This window comes from Phyllobates terribilis, unplaced genomic scaffold (assembly GCF_046119375.1).
Source record: "Phyllobates terribilis strain yellow unplaced genomic scaffold, ASM4611937v1 Scaffold_1__5_contigs__length_1240528914, whole genome shotgun sequence".
NCBI classification, from domain to species: Eukaryota; Metazoa; Chordata; class Amphibia; order Anura; family Dendrobatidae; genus Phyllobates; species Phyllobates terribilis.
The window spans coordinates 299,834,049-299,858,811 of NW_027362761.1; positions in this window are offsets into that span (position 1 = coordinate 299,834,049).

Consider the following 24,763-nt stretch of genomic DNA (forward strand, 5'->3'; position numbering starts at 1 on the left):
TTTAGTTACCCTGTTCCCTTTGTGAATTTTGTACTGTGGAACAGGCTCTATAAGCTGTTTGTCTGCCTCTGTTCACAACATAAAACATGTTGATACAAGTAAGCCTATTCTGTTGCTCTTTGAATGAAACTGACTCCATTGAGGAATGGTTCACTGTGATATCTTTCAATGATGTTACTGACAGGAAGTGCAAAAAATGTCTGTTCATGTTTGCTGATTTTTCTTACATATTTACTATATTAATAACATCCGGACATATACACACGTGGTCAAAATTGTTGGTACCCCTTGTTTAATGAAAGAAAAACCCACAATGGTCACAGAAATAACTTGAATCTGACAAAAGTAATACTAAATTAAAAATCTATGAAATTGAACAAATGAAAGTCAGTCATTGCTTTTCAACCCTGCTTCCACAGAATTAAAAAAAAAAATTAAACTCATGAAACAGAAATGATGATACCCCTGAAAATAATGTGACAAAAGGGATATGTTATATCAAGTTGTGTCCACAGGTGTCTACAATCTCGTAATCAGTAAGTGGGCCTGTATATTGGGCTACAGATACTCACTGTGCTGTTTGGTGACATGGTATGTACCACACTCAACATGGACCAGAGGAAGCAAATGAAAGAGTTGTCTCAGGAGATTAGAAAGAAAATTATTGACAATCATGTTAAAGGTAAAGACCATCTCCAAACAGCTTGATATTCCTGTGACTACAGTTGCACATATTATTCAGAAATTTAAGATCCATGGGACTGTAGCCAACCTCCCTGGACGTGGCCGCAGGAGGAAAATTGATGACAAATCAAAGAGATGGATAATACGAATGGTAACAAAAGAGTCCAGGATAACTTCTAAAGAGATTAAAGATGAACTTCAAACTCAAGGAAGATTAGTGTCAGATCGCACCATCCGTCGTTGTTTGATCCAAAGTGGACTTCATGGGAGATGACCAAAGAGAACTCCATTGTTGAAAGAAAATCATAAAAAAGCTAGACTGGAATTTGCCAAACTACATGTTGACAAGCCACAAAACTTTTGGGAGAATGTCCTATGGACAGATGAGACAAAAATGGAGGTTTTTGGCAAGGCACATTTGCTCAATGTTCACAGACAGAAAAAGGAAACATATCAAGAAAAGATCACTGTCCCTACTTTGAAACATGGAGGAGGCTCTATTATGTTCTGGGGCTGCTTTGCTGCATCTGGCACAGGGTGTGTTGAATCTGTGTAGGATACAATGAAATCTCAAGACTATCAAGGGATTCTAGAGAGAAATGTGCTGCTCAGTGTCAGAAAGCTTGGTTTCAGTCGCAGGTCATGGTTCTCGCAACAAGATTATTACCCAAAACACACAGCTAAAACACCCAAGAATGGCTAAGAGGAAAACATTGGACTATTCTGAAGTGGCCTTCTATGAGCTCTGACCTAAATCCTATTGAGCATCTTGGGAAAGAACTGAAGCATGCCGTCTGGAAAAGGCAACCTTCAAACTCGAGACAACTGGAGCCGTTTGCTCATGAGGAGTGGGCCAAAATACCTGTCGAGAGATGCAGAAGTCTCATTGGCAGTTACAGGAATCGTTTGATTGCAGTGATTGCCTCAAAAGGTTGTTCAACAAAATATTAAGTTAAGAGTACCATCATTTTTGTCCAGGCCTATTTCATGAGTTTAATTTTCTTAAAAATTCTTTGGAAACAGGGTTGAAAAGCAATGTCTGTCTTTCATTTGTTCATTTTCATAGATTCAAGATTTTATTATTACTTTTGTCAGATTCAAGTTATTTCTGTAATCATTGTGGGTTTTTCTCTCATTAAACGAGGGGTACCAACAATTTTGACCACTTGTGTATACATTCATATTAGTATGTCATTGCAGCCACTTGTAACCATTTTAGAAGCTTTAGTTTAGACCTAATATTCTTTTAAGGTACCCATAAAAAGAACAGAACAAAATAAACAGAATATAACGTAAGGAAGAGAATCATATCTTGAAGGGATTTGAATAAATCTAGTCCATGTTACATTTGTTAGGACTATTCTCGCTTACGTCTCAGGGGATATAACTAATGCAATTTTGGAGTTATACGAATCCATGACCCAGCAGGATAAGAGCTTTTGGAGATAGACTGCTAGAAACAACCTTTATCTAGAACATAACTTAAAGTATTACTACTGGTATATATTCTGTTACTAACAACAGATATTTATCTCTACAAAAATTCAAGTGTTATAGACATATATGTATTCTAGCATCCCTATTTCAAGGGATAATCCTGCAATTAAATTTTTTTATTAAGCTCTAAGAAGGTGTTAAAACAGCACTCAATTATATATTTTAGCCTATATAGTACAGCCTAGGCCTATAATATAGAGTCTGGGTAAGTCTTATGTATATGTTCATTAACTGAGGTGGACTAACATAATAAAATACTGTACGACCTTTTTTTTACTATTATTATTATTATTATTAAATAAAATTAATTTAACAAATCCACCGTGCTATGTACAGTCTATCCACTATAGCCCTTCTGTGATTATCAGGGTCATATTATGGATACTAATACAGTGAAAAAACACCAGTGTGTCCTATCCTTATGTTTGCATCTGTCATTCTATCTATGCCACACACCATAATCTATACTACTGAAGCATTGGGAAATTGTTGATATACCAAAGTATTCTGCTATTGCAATAATTAACTTGAATAATAGTGCACTGTTATTAAGAGATCAATTTGTTATACCAATGCTCTCTCAGGTACATCTTTAGGAATATTTCACTATGCCCTTTTGAGCTATGGAGCACAGCAATATTATGCAAAATCCTAATCTCAGGAATTAAACTCTTGGACCTAATCTTGAACTTACCCTGTTATTGAAATGGTTAACTTTGACGATGTTACATCATCAATGGAAGTTTAATCTGATATTATTGCACCAATGCCCTCTCAGGTATATTTTAGAGTATTTAGAGTATTACTCTATGCCCTTTTGAACTATGGAGCACAACTATATTCTGTAAGTCCTAAACTCTGGAATTAAACTCTTGATCCTAATCCTGAAATGACCCTGACCTCCTAAACAGAACACACAGATGCGAACCTAAAAGGCAGCACTATGTAAACACTCCTATTTTGATATCAGAGCATCCTATTTACTAGCATCAGGGTTTATTATTCACCTAATTCCTTTCCTAATCGAATTACTAAGTATTGCTCAATGCGTTTCACCCCCTATATTACTCTTGGTGGGCTCATCAGCAACTAACACCGTAAAATTTTTGTGTTCAACACATATTGCTTGTGAGCACAGAAGAATTAATGTTTACACTTCCACGTGGGAACCATGAGGTAGTGTGGAGATGGAGTACAGTAATGGGTAAATGAGATATGTCATCTCATTTGTGGAATATAGTACAAGAAATATAGAGGGTAAATAGATAGAGAATCTACTGTCACATAGAGAGGTAAGGAAAACAGAAGAACATTGTGACTCATGGTGTAGAGTGTGGCATAACGTATGGCAATAACTGATATACGGTGTGTGGAGGTAGAGTCGAACAGACACAAGCAGATGTAGTCTCAAAGAAGAGGAGTGAGTGGACAGACAGAAATAGACACCTGGTAGTGGAGGATAACAGAGGCGCTCCCATGCCTAAACCCATTTCGTTTGGAGGGGAATGCGGTGTGTATTTGAATTAAGTAGCCGACATTGAACACTGGACCGGAAGTGCGCCATCATCGGGTACCGCCTTCCCGGAAGACATGTGACTAGGGAGATCATGAGGCACTGGAGGTAGTGCCGGGACAGTGTTATCCGGTTACTGAAGCCAAGGGAAAGCCTACGCGTGCGCTGTGGTGCACTGGGGTGGATATTACAGAAGGCGATGATCCATGTCAGGGGAAGGTGGCTCAGGAAATGTTGCCCTGGAATGGGTATTTTGTTTGCAGTTGTGCGTATGGACGAGCATTGCGGTATCACTGTGGTTTGCAGTGATGTGTATCACTATGGTTTGCTCAATGAGACCATTGCCAATAGAGAGCCCCCACCAGTGGGTTCCTCTGTTCCGGTGCTTTTTATTTCCACCCTAGGTATACAAAACTCTAGCATGTTCAATCCTCCCCACACCAATCAAGTGTGCCTGATTTGCGACGGTTTGACAGCATTAGTACATGTGAGGAATGTGTAAGAAGCAGACATTCCTCACATGTATCAAAGCTGTCAAAAAGTCGCAAATCATGCACACGGGAGTGATTCAAACATATCACCGAGCACGCTATAAATACTCGGTGCTTGGCTGAGTATACTCTGCGAAAGCGTTAACAAAACATACTCGCTCATCACTAATAAGGATATCAACGGACACCTATACCAGCAAAGATTAAGCTTTTTTCCATTACACCAAAACATGAAAATACATGAGAAACGAGCACTCCTATCACTTAAAAATGACAACAACATTGTGATTAAACCCGAAGATGAAGGGGGAGCCATCGTTGTCATGGATCACACACAATATATGAGAGAAGTAAACCAACAATTATCTGACAACACAACTAACAAAGGGATCCCGAGAGACCCTACAACCAACATTAGGGACAAAATCCAAAACACACTGTCCACCTACCGAAACAACAACATTATCGACAAGAAAAGAGCCACCTTTCTGACTAACCCCCATTCGGTCACCCCTGTCTTTTACATTCTGCCATAGATCCACAAGACACTCATAACTGACTCCATCCTATCCCCCCTCTACATTTATTTTGAAAATATCCTCACCCCTCTCACTAGGAACACACACTACTATCTTCTGGATACGGGCCACTTTATCCAAATCATCAGCAATCTATCCTCTCCCCCTGACAGCCTGTTGGTGACTCCAGATGTTAACAGTCTCAACACTTCCATCACCCATGATAGAGGTCTTAAGGCCGTATTTTACATTTTCTCCAAATCCAACATTGGCCACGATTCAGCGCGACTGTGCATAGAACTCCTTAACATTGCCCTATGTGAAAACTTCTTTCTATTCAGCAACAACTATTATGTCTAGACATGTAGCACAGTGATGAGCTCAAATTCCTACATGAGTCTATTAGAGGGTAACCATGAATTTACCCACAAACTCTATCTACAACATTCAGTCTGCTGACACAGATACATAGAAGACAAATTTTGTATCAGGCAGGGTACACTCAAATCTCTCGAGACATTTTTCTCCTATTTGAACTCCATCAGACCTGTACTCCAGATTACCCTCAATCACAATACCTCACAAATCTCATTCCTTACTTACTCACTATCCAATCGTTGAGACCTTTAAATCTCCAGTGCTGATGTGCACTTGGAGACCAAAGAATATCAAAGACCAACTTGTAAAAGCAGACATGGGAAGCACGCATGAATTACCCATGCAACGCTTCCTTAACACCCGTAAAAACGGCACACTCCTCTGCCTTAGCTGTGCAGCCTGCTCAAATGTCATTAAAATCAGTGAAATAACACACCCAAGAACAGGAAAATCATACCCCATCAATGATTACTTCACTTGCTTTGCATGAAGAACATACTTAGGCCTTTGAGCTCAGTTTGCAAGCATGGGGCTGACAGCTGCTAAGGTGACAATGTCATGCTGCAATTCACATGAGGTCAGCTTCACAAAAGAGATTAAATTCCTGCCTGAACTGATCGGTATGCAGTGGATTTATGCTCAGACTAGAGATCATGTAGGCAGTGGCGTAACTAGGGTCCAAAATTTGGACCTGGCCCCCCTTACCCACACGTTCCCGCATGTTGGTCAGAAGTATGGGCCCTTGTAGAATTCTAAATCCTATAAGGATAAACGAGTTGCCCCCACATTATGTAGTAATGTCCCATATCTTAGGTTTCTTCCTGGCATATATGCCGCCATCCTGGGCCCCATATGACCTCCATCCTGGTACATATGTTCGCCATCCTGGTATACATGTTCCACAGCCTGGTATATATGTTCCCCATCCTGGTATACAGTACAGACCAAAAGTTTAGACACACCTTCTCATTTAAAGATTTTTCTGTATTATCATGACTATGAAAATTGTACATTCACACGGAAGGCACCAAAACTATGAATTAACACATGTGGAATTTTATACTTAACAAAAAAGTGTGAAACAACTGAAAATATGTCTTATATTCTAGGTTCTTCAAAGTAGCCACCTTTTGCTTTGATGACTGCTTTGCACACTCTTGGCATTCTCTTGATGATCTTCAAGAGGTAGTCACCGGATATGGTTTTCACTTCACAGGTGTGCCCTGTCAGGTTTAATAAGTGGGATTTCTTGCCTTATAAATGGGGTTGGGACCATCAGTTATGTTGTCCAGAAGTCTGGTGGATACACAGCTGATAGTCCTACTGAATAGACTGTTAGAATTTGTATTATGGCAAGAAAAAAGCAGCTAAGTAAATAAAAACGAGTGGCCATCATTACTTTAAGAAATGAAGGTCAGTCAGTCCGAAAAAAAACTTTGAAAGTGTCCCCAAGTGCAGTTGCAAAAACCATCAAGCGCTACAAAGAAATTGGCTCACATGAGGACCGCCACAGGAAAGGAAGACCAAAAGTCACCTCTGCTTCTGAGGACAAGTTTATCCGAGTCACCAGCCTCAGAAATCGCAGGTTAACAGCAGCTCAGATTAGAGACCAGGTCAATGCCACACAGAGTTCAAGCAGCAGACACATCTCTTCAACAACTGTTAAGAGGAGAATTTGTGCAGCAGGCCTTCATGGTAAAATAGCTGCTAGGAATCCACTGCTAAGGACAGGCAACAAGCAGAAGAAACTTGTTTGGGCTAAAGAACACAAGAAATGGACATTAGACCAGTGGAAATCTGTGCTTTGGTCTGATGAGTCCAAATTTGTGATCTTTGGTTCCAACCACCGTGTCTCTGTGCGACGCAGAAAAGGTGAACGGATGGACTCTACATGCCTGGTTCCCTCCGTGAAGCATGGAGGAGGAGGTGTGATGGTGTGGGGGTGCTTTGCAGGTAACACTGTTGGGGATTTTTTCAAAATTGAAGGCATACTGAACCAGCATGGCCACCACAGCATCTTGCAGCGGCATGCTATTCCATCCGGTTTGCGTTTAGTTGGACCATCATTTATTTTTCAACAGGACAATGACCCCAAACACACCTCCAGGCTGTGTAAGGGCTATTTGACCAAGAAGGAGAGTGATGGAGTGCTACGCCAGATGACCTGGCCTCCACAGTCACCAGACCTGAACCCAATCGAGATGGTTTAGGGTGAGCTGGACCGCAGAGTGAAGGCAAAAGGGTCAACAGGTGCTAAGCATCTCTGGGAACTCCTTCAAGATTGCTGGAAGACCTTTTCCAGTGACTACCTCTTGAAGCTCATCAAGAGAATGTCAAGAGTGTGCAAAGCAGTCATCAAAGCAAAAGGTGGCAGCTTTGAAGAACCTAGAATATAAGAAAACTTTTCAGTTGTTTCACACTCTTTTTGTTAAGTATATAATTCCACATGTGTTAAATCATAGTTTTGATGCCTTCAGTGTGAATGTACAATTTTCATAGTCATGAAAATACAGAAAAATCTTAAAATGAGAAAGTGCATCCAAACTTTTGGTCTGTACTGTATATATACCCCTTCCTGGTATATATGTCCTTTATTCTTGGCCCCGTCCAGGTATATATATCCCCCATCCTGGTATATATGTTCCTTATCGTGGGCCCCATCCTGGAATATGTGTTCCTCATCCTGGTATATATGTTCCATATCCTGGGCCCCCACCTGGTACATATATCCCCCATCCTGGGCCCATCTTGGTATGTATGTTCGCCATCCTGGACCCATCTTGGTGTATATGTCAACCATCCTGGTATATATATCCCCCATCCTGATATATATGTTCCCCATCCAGGTATGGGTCCCCCATTATGCCGCTCTTCAATACATAAAAAAATAAAAGATTGTACTCACCTTTACCGGCTCCACTGCTGACTTCAGCATGCAAGCAACAGGAGCGCATGACGTCACTGCCATGTGCACCCAGTCATGTGCATGTCGACGTCAGCTGCTGGCCTCTGATTGGCCAGCAGTATGTATTGCAGCACATGATCCTGGTGGGTCTCTGAGCAGCAACAAATTTCAACTAAATGTGCGTCTGAGGACTCACATTTGAAGTTTGCACTGGAATGCAAACTTCAAATGTGGAAGTTTGGAATGCAAATGGACAATCCATTTGAAGTTTGCACTGGTATCGGTGGGCCCCCCACCCGCACGGGCTCAGTCAGGGTTGCGAACGTGATCATTATGCCCCTGCATGTCGGCAATACCATAAAGCGACCTTCACAGTGTGAACATCACACTGCTCTAACTCCCAGAATTATAGTGTGGGATGGAATAATTTATGGTAGCTGAAACCCTCTAGTCTTCTTTCTAAGTACTCTAAGGCCCTGAATTACATTGATTTGGTGGTAGAACCAGTTTTAACATGACAATTTCAGGCCGCATATTGCTTGTGCTATTGTGAGCAACCTATGTGGCCTAAATGTGCTACCATTACCTGCAGCGCCTCCGTATTTGTCTCCCATAGAGCATATCTGGGATATCATTGCTCTACCACTGAAATGTGAGCTGCCAGTAGCAGATCTTGCTGTTTTGTGTGCCCAAGTGCGTTGAGAGTGGCAGAACAAAGAACATTCCTCAAACAAGCATTAACCTCTTCCCGACCACCCACAGTACATAAACGTCGGCGCTGCCTGGGCTCTGTGCAGCGCCGACGTTTATTATCGGTCGGTGGTCCCGCAGCCCTCAGAACCCCCAGGGTCCTGCAAGCGCTGCGGGTGCGGTGCAGAGGGACAGCTCTGACAGGGGACATCAGGTTACAATGATGTTAACCCTTTGCTATCTTCTATATGCGGCGATCTATAATGATCGCTGCATTTAGAAGATAGTGAGAGGAGAGGATGTCGTCCACTTACGTCTCCGATGGCCCCCTGATGTCTGACAGGACCTGCCGTTGTCATGGCAGCCGGAGGTCACATGACCGCCTCTGGGTCTGCCATGCACGGTGTCCTGCTAGACTCAGCCTGCAGCTGAAGTCTAGCAGGAGACAGACAGTGTGAAACTGTCAGCAAAGCTCTCATGCAATGCAATACATGTCTATTGCATTGCATGAGAACAGTGATTAGAAAAATAAAATTTAATGTCCCATACAGGACTAAGTAAAAATGTAAAAAAAAAGTTTAAAAAATGTTTTCAAACTGTGAAAAAAAATCACAAAATAAATAAAAATAAATAAATAAAATATTAAACCAATAAATCCATATATTTATGCATAAACAAAAAAAGTACACATATTTGGTATCGTCATGTCCAAAACAACCCGATCTGTAAAACTGTCACACTAATTAACTCCTTCTGTGCACACCGTAATAAAAATAAATAAAAAAACGAGCAAAAAACTATGCTTTTTCATCATATTGCCAAACAAAAAGTGGAAAAAATGCGATCAAAAAGCAAAATGGAAATAAAAATGGTACCGCTGAAAACGTCATCTTGTTCCGCAAAAAAAAGCCACCATGCAGCTCCATCAGCAAAAAAAGAAAAAAGTTATAGCTCTCAGAATAAAGCGATGCAAGAAAAAAATTTTTTCTATAAAATTGTTTTATTGTGTAAAAGTGCCAAAACAAAAAATATACGGTAAGTGTAGTATCGCTGTAAACGTACTGATCCGAAGAATAATGCTGCCTTATCACTTTTACCACACGCAGAACGGCATAAAAAAACCCCTCAAAAAACAATTCCTGAATTGTTGGTTTTTGTTAATTTTACCTCCCAAAAAACGGAATAGAAAGCGATCAAAAAATGTTATGCGCCCAAAAAATGGTACCAATAAAAATATCAACTCGTCCCGCAAAAAACAAGCCATCACATGACTCTGTCGGCCGAAATATGGAAAAATTATAGCTCTCAAAATATGGCGATGCAAAAACTAGATTTTGCAAAAAAAGCGTCTTTTAGTGTGTGTCAGCTGTCAGTCATAAAAACCTGATATAAATCTGGTATCCCTGTAATCGCACCGACCCGAAGAATAAAGTAATCTCATCACTTATACCACACGAGGAACGGCGTAAAAAATAAATAAAACCAATTCTTCATCTGCTACTGATTTGTTTATTATGTCTCCCAAAGATCGCAGTAAGGCTCTGCTCACATTTATCCTGCGCTCTGCGCTGAGCACTTACACCAGAGTTTCCATGTAAATATCTGAAATACGTGATTCAGACAGAACCAACGGCAGAAGATTCCCTGTAATGAGGCAGATATAGGCCACTCTGGATGTCGTCTGGCCTGTGATCCCACGGTGTCAATTTTTTTTGGCGTGCATAAAAGTGCGGTGGGCCACAGTTTTGTGCACTTCTGAAAAAAGGACAGTGCTAAACAGAGGCCAGATGGAGTCCAGAGTAACTCTGCTGCCTCATTACAGTGAATGGATCCCGCAGGGGTTTCATCTGAATTACATCACTTGAAAATTTAGATGGAAACCCCGATGTAAGTGCTCAGCATAGAGCGCCGGATAAACAACATGTAAAATGTTCCCAATAAAAGCTTCAACTCAGTCCTCAAAAAAAGCTAGTCCCCACTCAGTTCCATTTTCTATTAAAAATATAAGGGACTTCCAAGTTACTGGTAGCAGAAAGGCTCTGGAAAAGCGAAATGGCCCTTGCCCCCCAAAAGAAATTCAGAAAATTTTGTGCTCCCAAATCCAAATGCCTATTCTACAATAATTTGTTCTCCAATTGTCAACTAGAGCTCTGTCCCTCCCAGATCTCGCTGTATGGCTAAGCAGTACGATACAGCCACATATGGGGTATTGCCACGTTTAGAAGAAATTGTGTGACACATTTCGGCTCCATTTTTACCCATTGCCCTGTGTGAAAATGTAAAATCTGAAGGTAAAACATTTTTTTGTGGTAAAAATATAATTATGTTTTCTTCACTGCCCAATGGTATAAATTTAAAAATTAAAAAATACTCACTACTTCCCTGGATGAATACCTTGAGAGGTGTAGTTTACAAAATGGGGTCACTTGTGGGGGTTTCTGCTGTTTCGGCATGTCAGCGACTCTTCAAATGTGACATGGTGTCTGCAACCTATCCCAGCCAACATAGCGCTCCTTTCCTTCCGAACCCTGCCGTACACCAAAGCAGTGGTTTTCCCCCACATATGGGGTATTGGCATACTCAGGAGAAATTGGAAAGCAAATTTCATGGTGCAATTTCTCCTGTTATCCTTATGATAATGCAAAATGAGGGGATGAAAAACATTTTTTGTGGGAAAAATGTGAAAATTTTATTTTTATGGCTCAATATTATAAACTTCTGTGAAGCACCTGGGGGTGCAAGTTGCTCACCACACATCTAGATAAGTTCCCTAAGGGGTCTATTTTCCAAAATGGTGTCAATTGTGGGGGGTTTCCACTGTTTACGCCCATCAGGGGCTCCCCAAATGCAACATGGCGTCCGCTAATTATTCAAGCAAATTTTCATTCAAAAAGTCAAATAGCGCTCCTTCCCTTCCAAACCCTGCCGTGCGCCCAAACAGTGGTTATCCTCCACATATGGGGTATCAGCGTGTTCAAGAGAAATTGCACAACAAATTTCATGGTGAAATTTCTCTTATTACCCTTATGATAATGCAAAATTAAGGGATGAAAAACGTTTTTGTGGGAAAAATGTGAACATTTTATTTTTACAGCTCAATATTATAAACTTCTGTGAAGCACCTTGGGGTTTAAGGTGCTCACCACACATCTAGATAAGTTCCCTAAGGGGTCTTTTTTCCAAAATGGTGTCACTTGTGGGGGGTTTCCACTGTTTAGGCACATCAGGGGCTCCCCAAATGCAACATGGCGTCCACTAATTAGTCAAGCAAATTTTACATTCAAAAAGTCTAATGGCGCTCCTTCCCTTCCGAACCCTGCAGTGCGCCTAAACAGTGGTTTTCCCTCACATATGGGGTATCAGTGCGCTCATGAGAAATTGCACAACAAATTGTGCAGTCCATTTTTTCCTATTACCCTTGTGAAAATAAAAAATTGAGTCTAAAGTAACATTTTTGTGAAAAAAAGTTAAATGTTCATTGTTTTCTTCCACATGCCAAAAATTCCCGTGAAACACCTGAAGGGTTAATAAACTTCTTGAATGTGGTTTTGAGCACCTTGAGGGGTGCAGTTTTTAAAATGGTGTCACTTTTGGGTATTTTTTGTCATAAATGCCCCTCAAAGTCACTTCGAATAAGATGTGGTCCCTAAAAAAATGTTTTTGTAAATTTTGTTGGAAAAATGAGAAATCGCTGGTCAACTTTTAACCCTTATAACTTCCTAACAAAAAAAATTTTGGTTCCAGAATTGTGCTGATGTAAAGTAGACATGTGTGAAATGTTATTTATTAACTATTTTTGTGTGACATATCTCTCTGATTTAAGGGCATGAAAATTCAAAGTTTGAAAATTGCAAAATTTTCAAAATTTTCGCCAAATTTCCGATTTTTTTCACAAATAAACACAAGTGATATCAAAGAAATTTTACCACTTTCATGAAGTACAATATTTCACGAAAAAAAATCTCAGAATCAGAGGAATCCGTTGAAGCGTTACAGAGTAATTACTTCATAAAGTGACAGTGGTCAGAATTGAAAAAAATTGACCTGGTCACGAAGGCAAAAACAGGCTTTGGCGAGAAGTGGTTAATAACCTTATTAATAGCATACCAAGGCATGTAAGTGCATGTATTTCTTCTTGGGGCGCTCTTACTCTCCTAAATAAATAGAGAAGTTTTGAAAAAAATTGTTTCCAATTTGTCATCATTTGCATATCATTAGCGAGTCTATTGATTCTGTGATTTTCAGCATTCTACGACTTTTGCTTCTTGGTATTACAATCTCAATGTTGAAGAATGTATGTAAGTAAGCAACTGTTCCTTCATTTTTTAACACCGTGTAAATGGCAAAATTGTTTATTTTGTATGCTCTGCATAATGTTGTGATGTTTAATTAGAAACCTTTTCAATAGTACCTACTTTTTCCTAGATACTGTATAGAAGTAAAAATATACACATTTTCTATTAAAATAAACTATACTGGGATGTATGCTAATATGCTTTTTTTGGAAAAACCCCTCCATTAACAAAAAGTCTCTGCTTATAAGTAAACAGCCTAAATGCTGTTTTGGGCTGCTGAATGTATAAAAAAATGAAATAATCAAGTTGTTTATTTCCATGTATTCTTTTTCAGTACTGATGACACATTTGCGCTGCTTGAGACCACTATGACTAAACCAGATTATTTTACATAAACAGGTCTTTGCTGGTAGATTTTCCCTGAGTGACACTTACAATAGTTTATTTATTTAATTGATTTATTTTACTTGCATAAATAGGCGCCATTAATTTCAATACTGATACTACCGACATAAGACAGTAAGCATCTCATTGTTTTGCTTTTATATGTGCCCTACATTGCTTTGTATACAGTCTTATTTTTGGCCAAATTAATTCATTATGATGAAAAATCCACCCTGTTATTAAAAATATTGCAATTTTTTAACCATAATATAAATTGCACAAATAAATAATCTCTGCTGCAGCAGACATTCTGGATCTCAAATATTCGAAGTTACTTTCTATCCAACTTGGTGTCAAGTGCCAATAGCTACAGCCTGTCCTCCGTCCCTGCTTCTGAGATGTGGAGGCTGAGAAGGAAAGACACAAGAGTACAGCATTACAGCCAGACATACTCACTCACTCTTAGGCCATTTTCAGTATTTTACATCAGTATTTGTAAGCCAAAATCAGAGGAAAAGTATAATAGAAACACGTCACCACTTCTGTATTTTTACCCCACTCCTGGTTTTGGCTTATAAATACTAATGTAAAATACTGACCAAACACTGCATGTGTGAACTTAGTCTTAGCGGGGTCTTTCACTTTCTGAACTGCAGTCTGCACTTGCTTCCCCTTTTACTGCCCTATGCAGTTCACAGAAAAAAAACAGATCTCAGACCAGCCCTCCAACAGTCTTCAAAATTAATTCAAACTCCAACCCAAGATGCTACAGTAAAAAACATGAATTCTAAAGGATGACGCAATCTTTTTTGCATTCCAGTTTTGGTATATGAACATTGTAGTAATGTTTTATTTGTCAATATTTTTTTTCTGAGCTATAGATGATTTGAATTACATCATTTGTGAGTGAAAATACAAAGGGGGCCAACTTTGTGATTTTGACTTTATGGATTGACTAATATCTTAATACTGGTATTCATGTATTATAATATATTTTAATATTTTTTTTGGTCTTGGTTTTTGTTTTCACATTCACTTATTTGTTTTTTCTTGTTTTATATATAATGCACTATTTTAGAATACTATTTAGCTTTTATGAATTGTCATAAACAATATGCTATAAACAGCGCCATTGAATCAAAGGCGCTATATAAATAAATAATAATAATAAATGCAATTATGCTTATACATCAAAGCCATATGGCTTACCTTACGTTGGAATATTTATTTTATTATTGTAATATTTTTGGACATTTTTATGTTATATTTTTACGATAGTTTGAATCAGCTCCACTGAAATGGGTTGACCTGGGGAGGAACTTGGGCAGGAAGGGGGCATGACCATGCTGCTTGTCAATTTTATCAAATGTGCCAGCGTTTTGTATGCCAGCAGAGCTATTCCAGTCCATGGAGACGCATAGCACTCAGAAGAGGAGCCATTTTCATTGAAGAGGTTCTCTAGGACTATAATAAAATGGCCCCCATCATATAATTCAAGCCACGTGTCATAACAGGCTGCAATCTGGGGAAACGCAGCTCCTGAGACCTGTGTCTCAACTGACAGGAGATGTATGGTAAGCACACATACCTCTGTGAGCCATGGAAAAAGGCTGTGACATCAAAGAAAATAAATATCCTTGGCTTACTAAGCACAAAAGATTTTTTTCTCAAGCCTCAGACCTTGATAAGTAGCCAGCCGATGAGAAGATTTATATCTTCTGATGTCACAGCCCTTTTCCTCAGCTCACAGAGGTAAGTGTGCTTGTTATCCTGCTCCTGACAATAGAGACACAGGTCTCAGGAGCAATGCTTTTTCAGACTGCAGCCATACCCGACACATACAGTAACTAGAATGGACTGCCATTTGACTTATATGAGGAGGGACATTTTATCGCATTCTTAGAGAATCCCTTTAAGTGGCATGCGCTTATTTATTTATTAATTTATTTATCAATTTATTTGAGCTTATTTAATTCAGTGCCGGCTACTCAAGCAAGATTGGCATAGCACGAGCTTGTGCTATGTCAGTCTATATGAATCAGCCTTATTATTTACAGTCTCCTTGTCTGAACATGGTGAAAGAAGCAGAGAAATTCACACTGTACGGATTTTGGTACAGCAACAGTTCACAACAGCTACTCTAAGTACATGAATAAGCATTTGAAATAACACAACATGAAGTTTGGGGAAAAAAAAGTGTATTTTAAAAAGATTCCTAATTAGCCAAAGATTAACCAACATGTAAAAAAAAGATTTGTTACTCTTTAACCTCCAATATATGTCAAGTACATATGCACTCCAGATGCCAATATCATATTCAACAATTAATAGAGAAGTGGCCGCATGTGAATGTTCAGTCTATTATGAAAAACCCCAATGAATGAAGCCTTTCTTTTTTTCTGTTATTTTTGCACACACTTATAATAAACCATAGAAAACAGCCCTATTATTAATGCAATTATGCATTTTAAATATGTCAGTTGTGATTAATACATCTTTAATTAAATGTGTTACATTTTTTTTACTCCTCAATTACAGCTAACTTTTCATTGTTTGCATTGTTGAGCCCAATGTTTATGTTCTGGCTTTTTTTTTCCATCCGGGATTACAAGTGACAGTTGAAAGAGTCTTCTATCATGTTTGTTGTCAGGAATAGGCTACATGGGATGTGTTTAAGTGCTGTGCTGCCAAATCATAGGTCAATGTCTAACTCTTCAAGGACAGAAATATGAACAATAGTAATAAAGCAATTTCCAATTCTCAGCAAGCAATTTACACTTGAATGCTGTTGTTTATTGTTTGCCAAGAAAATAAGGGAAAATAATGTAAATGAAGTATAAAATTGGGCTTCTCTGTACTGAATACAGTCCTAATTAGAATGCCCTTTTGGCTCAGTATTTGACAAGCTGAACGAATTGCTGATGACTAGGTGCTGATCCAGATTCAAAGAATCTGCTTTGAAAGAGATGTGTGGGTGGCACAAATATTGTGTAGGAAGAATCTTAAATTCACTCACATATTGTTAATACAATTACATAATGGTAGTTTTGCTTTTCTCTTACAAAATTGTAAAAATATGTAGTTTAAAGAATTTGGAAATATGGTAACTAACATAAAGAAAGAAATGGATCAAAATATCCAAACACCGTCTAATCTTTGATAAAAGAAAACTGTTGTCAAGAAACACACTTGAATATGTGTCAGAAAACATTAAACAGCAAGGTTCTATTAGAATTGTAGATGCAGTGCATTCTGAGTTGTTACACGGCTCTGTGAACTGAATATTTATATATATATATATGTACACACACACACAGACATACACAGTCTATCTATCTATCTATCTATCTATCTATCTATCTATCTAATCTATCTACAGTATATACAGCTGAAACCAGAAGTTTACATACTCTATATAAAAAGACACATATGCATGTTTTACTTCTGGTTTCAACTGTATATATACAGTTATATGAAAAAGTTTGGGCACCCCTATTAATCTTAAGCTTAATGTTTTATAAAAATTGGTGTTTTTGCAACAGCTATTTCAGTTTGATATATGTAATAACTATTGGACACAGTAATGTTTTTGCCTTGAAATGAGGTTTATTGTACTAACAGAAAATGTGCAATCTGCATTCAAACAAAATTTGACAGGTGCATAAGTATGGGCACCCTTATAATTTTCTTGTTTTAAATATTCCTACCTACTTTTTACTGACTTACTAAAGCAATTTTTGGGGTTTTGTAACCTCATTGACCTTTGAACTTCATAGCCAGGTGTATGCAATCATGAGAAAAGCTACTTAAAGGGGCCACTTGCAAGTTGTTCTCCTGTTTGAATCTCCTCTGAAGAGTGGCATCATGGGCTCCTCAAAACAACTGTCAAATGATCTGAAAACAAAGATTATTCAACATAGTTGTTCAGGGGAAGGATACAAAAAGCTGTCTCAGCGATTTAACCTGTCAGTTTCCACTGTGAGGAACATAGTAAGGAAATGGAAGAACACAGGGACAGTTCTTGTTAAGGCCAGAAGTGGCAGGCCAAGAAAAACATCAGAAAGGCAGAGAAGAAGAATGGTGAGATCAGTCAAGGACAATCCTCAGACCACCTCCAGAGAGCTGCAGTATCAACTTGCTGCAGATGGTGTCACTGTGCATCGGTCAACTATACAATGCACTTTGCACAAGGAAAAGCTGTATGGGAGAGTGATGCGAAAGAAGCCGTTTCTGCAAGCACGCCACAAACAGAGTCGGTTGAGGTATGCAAAAGCACATTTGGAGAAGCCAATTTCTTTTTGGAAGAAGGTCCTGTGGACTGATGAAACCAAGATTGAGTTGTTTGGTCATACAAAAAGGCGTTATGCATGTTGGAAAAAAACCACAGCATTCCAAGAAAAACACTTGCTACCCACAGTGAAATTTGGTGGAGGTTCCATCATGCTTTGGGGCTATGTGGCCAATGCCGGCACTGGGAATCTTGTTAAAGTTGAGGGACGCATGGATTCCACTCAGTATCAGCAGATTCTTGACAATAATGTTCAAGAATCAGTGACAAAGTTGAAGTTATGCAGGGTTGGATCTTTCAGCAAGACAATGATCCAAAACACCGCTCCAAATCTACTCAGGCATTCATGCAGAGGAACAATTACAATGTTCTGGAATGGCCATCCCAGTCCCCAGACCTGAATATCATTGAACATCTGTGGGATCATTTGAAGAGGGCTGTCCATGCTCGGCGACCATCAAACTTAACTGAACTGGAATTGTTTTGTAAAGAGGAATGGTCAAAAATACCTTCATCCAGGATCCAGGAACTCATTAAAAGCTACAGGAAGCGACTAGAGGCTGTTATTTTTGCAAAAGGAGGATCTACTAAATATTAATGTCACTTTTCTGGTGAGGTGCCCATACTTATGCACCTGTCAAATTTTGTTTGAATGCAGATTGCACATTTTCTGTTAGTACAATAAACCTCATTTCAAGGCAGAAACATTAATGTGTCCAACAGTTATTACATATATCAAACTGAAATAGCTGTTGCTAAAACACCAATTTTTATAAAACATTAAGCTTAAGATTAATAGGGGTGCCCAAACTTTTTCATATAACTGTATATATATATATATATATATATATATATATATATATATATATGCATCTCTATATATATAGATATATATATATATATGTCTATATATATATATATAGATATAGATATAGATATATATATATATACATGCAGTCATGGCCGAAAGTGTTAGCACCATTGAAATTGTTCAAGAAAATGAAATGAAGTATTTCTCCCAGAAAATTATTGCACTTACACATGTTTTATTATACACGTGTTTATTTCCCTTGTGAGTATTGGAACAACACAAGAAAAATGAAAAAAAGGCAAATTGTACATAATTTCACACAAAACCCCAAACATGTTCTTATGAATACGTTTGTCGTGAACATTCTTATTTTTCCTGTGTACTGCTCCCCACTATTTTATATATATTTTTAAACTGTATGTAATAATAAAATGTATACTTTTTATTATACATTTTTTATATGTCTCTTTTTGGTCATTCACTCCTTTGGTGTAGTCTTAATACTTTTTCAGTGAATACCCAGTTAGACTAAGCAATGGTGATATCTACTCACTTAGTTGTGTATTTCTATGTATAAAATTTGTTGAAATGGAGACTTAATTGGAGGAAAACTGGTGAACTATTTTATATATATATGAATAGTTGTAAGTGTACATTTCTTCTTTTTGGACATGGTTTGAATGAGCTTTTGTTTGTATTGCATATGGTAAATTTACTATTGTATACAGTAAATGTAAGCATATGTTTTAATATTCGGACTAGAAATTAGCGAATTTATTCTAGTGGAATTGAATTCTGGAATTATTCAAAAAATCATATTCTACAGATTTTTTTCGCAATTCATATGAATTCAGCAAAAATAGTGGCCAGCTGAAGTTTTGCTGAAATGTAGACAGCAAGGCAATCGGTTAATAATAACCTCAACGCTCGCTTGTCCTACTGTCTCTGCAGCCTGCCATGCGGTCCTTCATGACTTTTCCTATCTTCTTCCCCCTGCTGCATGAATCCTCTTCTGCCTCTTCAGTCCAGACCCTGGCTTCAAGTTCGACTATGACTCTAATGTCACTGTGCACGTCATGATGTCATGATCATATGACGCATGCTGCCCGAGTAACGTCACAGCGTGTAGTGACATCTGAGCCTAGTCGAGCTGGAAGCCATGACATGGAGTGAAGAGGTTGGAAGGGATATGAAATAGGGGAAAGGAAAAAGTAGAATTGTGGAAGACCAATGGCGAGCTGTGGAGTCAATGAGACAGCTGAATGGTAAGGAAAGTATAACTTTTTTTAAATACAACATTTAATATTCCCTGGGGTATCTCCAGACGCAAGAGTATAATAAAAGTTAGATGTAAAAAGAAGAAAAAATATGCATGCTTAATGATTTGAAGCATATCAAGTGATGTGAATTTGTGCAATCAGGGAAGGGGTTGGTTAAAGGGGTTCTCTGAGAAATATATTAAATGAAATAAATAAAATAAATAATGCACATTTAAATATTAAGCATTTTTCTAAATACCTTACTACTGTATAGCATAAAGGTATGCTTTATTTACTGCACTCTGTCAGGATTCCAAAATGGAAGCTGTCATCAATCACAACCCATCCTAGATTTCAGAGGACATGCAGTAGGAGTAGGACGGGCTGCATGAAGCACGAGACAGAGGTCACATGAGAGTAGCATCCTTTCAGGCATTGTGAACACACATTCCTCTGCTCAATCAACCTGACAGGACACTGAGTGACGCTGGACCAAGATAGAAGATAAAAACACCTTTCTTTAGCTGACTGACAATGAACACCCATCTCAGTCAGCCTGACAGTTTTAGTACATCTGTATTGTGCTTAACGCAGTCAGTCCTACTGCATGTCCTGGCAGTTGCCATGTTTAAAATCCTGACAGAGTGCAGTAGATAAAGGACACTTTTTTTGCTATATAAAGTTACTTAGAATTAATATTTAATATTTAAATGTGTATTATTTATTTTATTTTTTATTTATTTTACTGTATTTCTTGGAGAACCCCTTTAAGGAAGTCTCAGCTGGTTGTGCTCAGGAAAAATGGGCCAAAAAAGAGACTTAACTGACTCAAAAGTTATTAAAACTCTTACAGTGGGATGCAAAACTTTTGAAATTGCTAAGAAAATGAGGCTTGATCACATAATCATCAACAGTTTTATTGCAAATAGTCAAAACTTGTTAAAAAAAACAGATGTAAATTACAATAAGTGCCAAAGATTTGAGGAGAATCAAATGTGATTTGACTAGGAAGCTGTCATATTTGAGTACTACAACCTCCCTGGAATGCCCAGATGTACAAGGTGTTCAGTGCCCACAGACATGGCCAAGGTAAGGCTGAAACCCGGCCACTACTGGACAAGTTGAAACATCAAGGCTGGGCCAAGTAATATCTGACGACATACTTTTTCAAAGGTTTTATGCACTGATGAGATGAGAGTGACTCATGACGGACCAAACAGGTTTAGCCCATGGCTGGATCAGTAATGGGCACAGACCTCCCCATTGACTCAGATGCCAGCAAGTTAGAGGGGAGTACTGCTACAGGTTGGTATTAATAAAGATGAGCTATTTGGACACTTTAAGGTTGAAGATAGACTCAAAGTCAACTCTCAAACCGACTTCCAATTTTTAGAAGACACTTTCTTCAAAAAGTGATGAACGAAAAAGTCTACATCTTTCAAGAAAACCATAATTCTTATGCTGGACAATGCTCCATCACATACATCAAGGTTCCCTACTGTTTGGCTAGCAAGTAGAGGTCTTAAAATTGAAAGAACAAAGACATTGTGTCCCTCCTCACATGACTTAAACCCTATTGAGAACTTGTGGGCTCTTCATAAGCTGAAGATTTATGGTGAAGGAAAACATTACACCTCTCAGAGCAGTGTCTGGAAAACTGTGGTTGGTGTTCCTCAAACAGATGATTGGCAGCAAATTAAGAAACTGACAGGTTCCATGGATGTAAGTCTTATGACTGTTATTGAAAAGAAGGAAGGCTATATTGGTCATTAATATTTTTCTTTTAAAATGTCAGAAATATTTTTGTACATTTTGAGTTGAGTTACATTTTCACTTAGTTGCATTATAATTCTGCACACTAAAAGTTTCTCAATAATTATGCACTCACATATATTCTCCTAAGAAAGACAAAACCTCACTTTTGCTTTCTTAAATATTCAGGCTTCATTTTAATTAAGATTTTATGCTTTAACCGTTGTTGTTCAATAATAAAATTAATCATCAAACATACAAATTGCCTAATAGTCAGTGTAGTTTGATAGATAGATAGATAGATAGATAGATAGATAGATAGATAGATAGATAGATAGATAATGAAAAGATCAGCTTGCTTAAAGGTTTCTGGCATAGGTATTTGATGACCTTTCCATAGCTGAGCGTAACTCCACTCAAAGTGTTTCAGCTGCTGCACAGTTTGTATGCAAAAGAACAGGAGCTGCGCTACAGTGGTGACCATAGCACTTTGAATGGAACTGCACTTAGCAGTCAATGTGTTTACATCTGACCACTGCTGGAGTAAAAAATAGCTGATCTATAAGGGCACAGGGTGTCGAACCCCCACAGATTTGCTATTGTTGACCTATCTTGTAGATAAAAACAGAAAAAACTGACCGGCACCAAAACAAGAAATAGGTGTGTACAGGTGCTTACTAGGAGCAGTTACCTCCATATATAACTAACAAACAAAGCAGCAAACTGCAACGCTAAGTATGCCAACATGAAATATATGAAATTTGAATAGCATTACTGCTCTAGAAAATAGAAATAAATGGGAAATCTTAGTGCATAAATTGGCCAATTCATGTGTACCTGGTAGCAATGTTAAGGCATTGCTAGGTGTCGGGTGTTGGCTGGATCTGAAATTGGGTCAGAATCTTCAGTGGATTCTGTGGTCTCCTATTCAGGTCCAGCCAGGGCAGATGCTGCTCAGCTTAGCCGTCCGTCCCAATGCCTAGTTAGTGCACGAGATGTACAAGCTGTCGCTTGGGTCTTTGTTCCTAGTAGTCTTAAGCATAGGTTGCGGAGGGGAACAGGGCTGCTACAGCCTAAGTCCAGGGTGCACTGCACTGAGCATGCCCGTGACATGGCGGACCGTGATTGGTGGTTTGGTGTCAGCTGATTCGGTGAACCGGTACCGCCTGATTGGCCGCGGGTGACGTCATCAGTAGTGCGACCAATAATGCGACTGTGGACAGGGCTTAGTTTTTAAATAGCCCGACCACAAGCATGGCGGTGCGCTCTGATCATTCCATTTAGGTTGTGTTCTTGTGTGGACACTTGTCTGTTTGGGCTCCACGTGCTCCCTAGCTGTTCTCTCCGTGACCTGCCGATGCCAGAGTTCACTCGGCTGATTAGCACAGGTCTCTTAGATAGGCTCCACGTGCTCCCTAGCTGCTCTCTCCGTGACCTACCGATGCCAGAGTTCGCTCGGCTGATTAGCACAGGTAACTTATGGAAGGCTTAGATGTGCTTAGGCAGGTAGTTCCCGTTTGGCAGTCTGGCTCCGGCAAGGGGGTTGCTATACACCCCGAGCAGACTGCGGGTTCAGTATCCCTGGCACCGCCTGTTAGCCACTTGGAGAGTTACTCCGCAGGCCGTTCACACACCGACTGGGAGCACGTACACTCCGGCATGAGTCACACACACTTCCTAGCACCTGCGGCATAGTCTCTTTGCAGTCAACAGAGCTACGGCTGCGTTATTTGTCGCACATCTCCCGTGCAGTTAACTGAGATAGTGTAAATCCTTTCCCGTCCCAGTGTGTAGTAACACTGGAGGGATTTATACTTTAAGTTGGTTGTTTTACATTCTTTCTCGGTGGGTGTTCGGCCGCAGTCTTCTAGGCTGCATTGCAGACCCCGGATTCTGTTATTTTCCATTTTAATAAAGTTGTTGCAACCATCCCCTTAACAGTATCAGAGCGCCAGGGTCTACCCGAACATGGCTGACAACCAGCAACTGCAGCGCTATATACAACAACTTGAGGCCAGACTTAGGACTCTGGAACAAACTGTCCCGGTTGCTGATCTCACTGCAGTAGCTACCCAGGCAGCTTCATAGGCGGCTAATCTTGTTAACAATGCTGCGCTGAATACTGCGGCAGTTGCTATTGCCCCATTACCCCGTTTTGCTCTCCCGGAAAAATTTTCTGGCAACAGCAGATCCTGCAGAGGCTTTACTAATCTGTGCTCCATTCAGTTAGAGATGATGGAGGCACGGTTCCCCTCCGAAAGGGCCAAAGTGGGTTTTTTCATCTCGTTACTTTCTCAAAGGGCTTTGGAGTGGGCTACCCCTCTGTGGGAGCGAAATGACCCGGTAGTGGCTAATGCGGGTCTCTTTCTTAGAGCCCTAAAGAGTGTTTTCCTTGGTCCTCAGGTCATGCATGATACGGCTCTTAAACTTCTTGAGTTGGTCCAGGGTTCGGCCACCGCCAGCCACTATGCCATCCAGTTCAGAACCTTAGCGGCTGAATTGGATTGGTCTGAGCGGTCGCTAATCTCGGTGTTCTGGAATGGTCTGGCTGGGCATATTAAAGATGCTCTAGCTACCAGAGAGATTCCAACCTCTCTGGAAAAGTTAATCACTCTCGCTAACCGAATAGATTTGCGTCATACAGAACGCAAGTTAGAGCTGGAGGTCTCCAGACCTCGGTTTCGGCTGGCACCTTCATTCTCTAGACCTATTTCCAAACCCACGGCTACCGACCCGGAGTCTGAGGCTATGGATATATACCAGACTAAGTCTAGGTCACCTCGTTTCCAACCAGCACATCTCTTGGAGTATCCTATTAATAAGGGTTCCAAGCGGTCAGGAAACGAGTGTGTCTAACCGCCGTTGGCGGAAGTGTGTTAGATTCTGGGGCTTCTTCCTCCAAATTATTGTATGAGGTGACGTTGCTCTTCGGAACAAACACAGTTACTGCCAAGGTGTGGGTGGATTCTGGCACCGATGGCAATTTTTTGTCATCAACGTTTGCCCTGAAGTACGCCATTCCTATGGAGTTACTGCCAAAAACAATGAACATTAGGGTAGTCAACGGTTCACTGCTGGACACGCAAATCACTCACCAGTCGGTTCCCCTCACCATGTTGTTTCCTCAGGGTCACCGGGAGGTTATCTCCTTTCTTATTATTCCCGGTGGATTGGATGAGGTGCTATTGGGTCTTCCATGGCTACGTTGTCACACTCCACACATTGACTGGAATACGGGGAGAATTTCTTCCTGGGGTGAGAATTGTGTTTCTCAGTGTATGGTTACAGCCACCGGAGG